This window comes from Apodemus sylvaticus, chromosome 5 (assembly GCF_947179515.1).
Source record: "Apodemus sylvaticus chromosome 5, mApoSyl1.1, whole genome shotgun sequence".
In the NCBI taxonomy this organism is placed as follows: domain Eukaryota; kingdom Metazoa; phylum Chordata; class Mammalia; order Rodentia; family Muridae; genus Apodemus; species Apodemus sylvaticus.
In genome coordinates, this window is record NC_067476.1 from 140,311 (window position 1) to 145,543 (window position 5,233).

Here is a 5,233-nt window from a genome sequence, read left to right on the forward strand (position 1 = left end):
TATATTCATACAGCTTGAATCCATGTTGCTTATACCATCTGGCCATTCCCTGGACATTTACATTGGCCAACATATTTCTGGAAGGTTAAAGAAGAAGAAGATCTTGCTTAGTCATCTATGGCAATAGTACTCTGACCATTCTTCTGGTTAGTGTTGGCATTCCTTCTATGCTCTTCCCATCAGCTACCTAGCAACAGCCAGGTAGGCCTGTGTTGCAATGAAAGGGACTGTGTGGCCTCTCCCTCTCTTTCTGAATCTGATTCTGACTCCTTTCACTTTCCCTGACCTCTCTCTCTCCCTTTCTCTCTCTCTCTTTCTCTCTCTCCACTCCCTTCTCAACTCTACTCCCCATGTTTTGAAATAAACTCTATTCTACACTAGACCTCTTGTTGTATGACTGATATCTGGGGCAGGGGTGGGATGTGGGGTGTGGGATGCCTTAGCATGGGTCTGCTGAGGTAGCACCTCCCAGCACACCATACTGAGCTCTATAAAACATATCCTTGGCTTAATAAAACACAAAAGTTAGGATCTGAGATATTCAAAAGGCCAAGTCCAAGGCTTGGCTGCCAGCAGATGGTGCTATTGAGAATGACAGGACCTTCAGGAGGGGAGGTTCACTGGGAAGAAGAAGGTAATTAGAGTTGGTGACCTTAAAGGGCATACTGGGATGCCTGTCCCTTCCTGTTTCATTCTCTTTATCTCACTGTCCCCTATGATATAGTCAGCTCTGCTTTGCCTTCCTTTTCAGAGCATTCTGCCCTTTGCCACAGGCCCACCACAACAGAATCAAAAGGAATAGGTCTGAAATCAAAAGCCGGAGTAAATCTCTCCTCCTCTAAGTTGGCTTACTCTGATATTTTGTCGGGGTGACAAGAAGTTGACTCCCACAACGAGGTTGGGACACTGGGTGTGGGAGCTTCAAATTATGCACCTGAATCTTTGCCTGATTGACACTTGATAAAGCTCAACTTAGGCACAGGATGAAAGCATTAAAAGTCTGGAAACACAATCTTTCATGGAGAGAGGATCAGATAGAGGGGATTTTTTTCCCTCTACCTTTTACTGAGTATGATGATTCATATTCACTTTAGTTATCTGAGAAACAAATAGGTTGGTGGTAGGTATTATGTGTTGATGTAGAATTCGGCTCCTGAATATGCTCTGCCTATACGATGGTTATGGCTTAAGAAACTAATAGATAAATGTATGTATTGAAATGCAGTCTATCAGGTCTACCTCAGACAGTCAGCCTTAATAGATCTGCCATATAAACTGGGAGTCTGTTTTTTTTTTTTTTTTTTTTTTTTTTTTATGAAGATCTTTTTATAAGTGAATCCTTTCTGTATGCAGGCCAGGTCCATGACGTTTGATTAAACTGACAGATGTCCAGGGAATTCTTTTTCCCTGTCACTAAGAAAAAGGTAGATTTCTAAAGCATATTTTCCCTTTTCAATCTTGAGAAAGATCAGGGAAGCTTATTTTCTGAATCACTAATGAAGGCAGCACTTTATATTAAGGGCTCCCTACTGCGGAGCTATCAACTTTAGCACCAACCTCAGCTTTCAAGTGCTAATTACCATCCTCCCCATTTCCCAGAGGTAGTGAGGCAGAATAGTCCATCCTATTTAGCGACTCCTGCCTCCAGACTGACGTTCTGAGAACTAGCAGGCCAAAAGGTTTTCCACCAAGCAGAAAACTTTTCCTTTTAAAATTCTTCCTTTCCCCTCTCTTTATTTTATGCTACATACAGGCCAGAATTCAGTGTTTCAATTTTTATTTGTTTATTTATTTATTTATACATGTGTTTATTTTATTCTTGTGCTGTACATTGCCCCTAAAGCTTAGTTAATGAAAGGTTAGCACTCCACTACTGAGCTACATATCACTAGACATCCTGACCCCAACTTTGTAGTAGCCATTTACTTTTAAAATGGTGAGACAGAGTGTGAGGTTTGTATATACTCAGCTCAGGGAGTTGCACTATTAGAAGGTGTGGTCCTGTTGGAGTAAGCATGGCCTTGTTGGAGTAGGTTTGTTACTGTGGGAGTGGGTTTTAAGACCCTCCTCCTAGCTGCCTAGAAGCCAGCATTCTGCTAGCAGCCTTCAGATAAAGATGTAGAATTCTCAGCTCTGTCTGCACCATGCCTGCATGGACTCTGGATCCAGCCTTGATGATAATGTACTGAATATCTGAACCTGGAAGACAGCCCCAATTAAATGTCATCCTTTATAAGACTTGCCTTCGTCATGGTGTCTGTTCACAGCACTAGAATCCTAAGACACAAGGATTCCTTATGTTGGTTGACTGAGCCAACCTTCAACTCACTCTGTAGCCCATTCTAGTCTTGGGTTTCCAATCCTTCTGGTTTGATCTGCTGTGTTCCTGAGATGATGGACTTGTACCACTGCATCCAGCTCTGTTTTAGCCTTTCTCCATGAGAGTGTCTTCATGAGAATGAAGGTATATACTAAAGCTCATATCTGAAAGATCAATAGGCTTGTCATCTGAAGGACTTGATTTCATTTAGTGTTGGGCTAGTGTCTACATTTTTAATATGTGTTTAATTTGTACCCATTCTTTTTCTCTAAAATGAAGACATGTGTTTCATTGCAAAGCTAATTCATTACATGTATAAATATCTACTGAAAACCAAAGAGGGTCCAGGTGCCAAGAGAATGGCACACACACACACACACACACACACACACTCACACTCACACTCAAACACACACATTCACACAGAGTGGGGAAGGGGAGGAGGAGGAAGGGAGGAAGAGAGGAAGAGTGAGAGGTGGAGAGAAAGACAGAGGGAAGGGGAGAGAAAGAAGGGAGAGAGAGATATAGAGAAATAGAAAGAAAACTTGAAGGGAGATAAACATTGAAGATGTAGGCGTGCAGAAGCCAATTCCAAACTGGCATAACTCTACAAAGCAAATGAAGAAGCTCCAATGAAACACTATAACAACTAGTAAGTGGGTGAGTGGGGATACTCATTTAGAATGGTAGAATCTCCCTGGGGAGGAGCCCATGCAGAGAAAGAAAGATCTGAAAGAAACATATGAGACAGAAAATCATGAGAGAACCAAGGCAAGTGGTCAACAACCTAAGATGCCAGAGCCAGAACTTGGTTTTATTCTAAATACAATGGCAAATTGTCATTGAGGAAAGGTTTGTACCAATGATGAGACTATTTAGGATGTGATGGTTCTGAATGCAGATTCTATAACAGTAGTTCTTCAGGCATCTAACTTGGGAGCCATGGAATACCTAAACTCTTAGTCCTCAAATGTTGACGGAACAGCTAAATTATTTTAGCTATATAGTTCATCAAGTATGGCAGTTCGTTGTTAACTGTCATATTTCCTGAAATGGCCCAATGTATATAAGACTCCAGATATTGTAGATCTATCAGTTAGCAATATCTATTGCAAATGCTTGGAGGTGAGGGAATTAAATGGCATAATTCCCCAGAGAATGTGCTTAATAGAGAGTTGGGGAAATTAAATGTTTTAAAAAGACAAATGTTTTTATATGTACACTCATTTTATAAACCATGTAAGTTAGAATGTTCCTAAACACCCACTGTCTTAGTTAAGTTTCTACTGGTGAGATAAGACACCGAGACCATGGTAACTCTTATAAGGACATTTAATTAGGGCTGGACTGCAATTTCAGAAATTTGGTCCATTATTGTCATGGCGGAAAGCAGGGCAGCATGAATAGGGACATGGTGCTGATGAAGGAGCTGAGAGTTCTACATTTTGATCTGCAGGCAACAGGAAATGAACTGACTTGAGCATATGAGACCTCACAGTTGGTCCTAACCATGACACACTCCACCAACAAGGCCACACCTCCTACTAGTGGCACTCCCTATGGGCCAAGCATTCAAATGAATCTATGCAGGCCATACCTATTCAAACCCCTATTCAAACTGCCACACCCAGTCTATAAATGTCTTAATAATTATCACTAACCTGATGCTTATTGAAGAAAATGATATGGCTCAGTGTAATGCGAAAGTTCTCTAGTGACTTCAGGCTTGTCAATAAAGAGTCAGATCACTGCTACACATATCTCAGACCAGACTGCACAGGTCCCTGGTTTGCTATTGTAAGTAGAAGATTATGTAAGTAGTAGAAAGAACATGCATTGAGCATGAAGTTACTGGTTATTTGTGGAAGGTAAGGAAATCACAAAAGTGAAATATTTAATATTTTGGGGTGCCTAAACACAGAAGACAAAAAGTTTTAAGGGATCAGAGAAAGTAACGCCCAATCACGTGATCATTAATCAAAAGAAAAACTAAGCATATTCTAAACCTAGTAAGGCAAACTCAACTGGAAATTCAATGTCCTTCAACAGGCTAGGAGTGCACTGTAGAGGCACTCTTCTTCTTCTTCTTCTTCTTCTTCTTCTTCTTCTTCTTCTTCTTCTTCTTCTTCTTCTTCTTCTTCTTCTTCTTCTTCTTTCAGCACCTTTTAAGTTTTAAATACACTTGAACTGTATATAAGAATGAATTTATTTAGGATGGCTTCCTGAATGTATACATTTTATTTTTATCATCTAATACAGTACCTGATACTCAGGAGGTCTCCATTCCAAGAGCTAACCAAGTCAGAACCAGCTTAGCTTGTGTGGTTAAGTGAGATCAAAAATACACAGGATAGAGTTTGAGGCCATAAGTGCTCTTAACATATATCTTTAGTGATTTATATACTGCAATGTGTGTATTATGTATGCATTAAACTGCAAACAAAACTGAAAGTTCAAAAAAATTACATCAAATTTAAAGAATATCTCAACATATGTTTCCTTTATTTTTCAGACCTATTCAGTGTTATGAATAGCTTAGATTTTAGTGTAGAAAAGCATTCATTTACCTTTTTTCTCCTTGGTTTTGTTCAAATTCATCTATGGATGATATTCAAAGAAGCAGGATTTGAATAATGAAAATATGTATATCTGAATATTAAGCATTTCAATCAAATGTTTTTTTGTCTCACAGCTTTACTCTCTGTGTATATGTGAATATATACAAAATCATATGGTCTCAGGGAATAAAAGGGCTTGCTGTCTGAATGTCAGAACCTGAGTTCAGACTCCAGAACTCAAATGAAAAGCCCCAGATGTGGTCATGCTTGCCTGAGCCCCAGCTCAGGGAGGGGTTGATGGATTCCCGGGTCTACTGAGAGTAACCAAAACTAAATGGACTTCAGATCTGGTGAG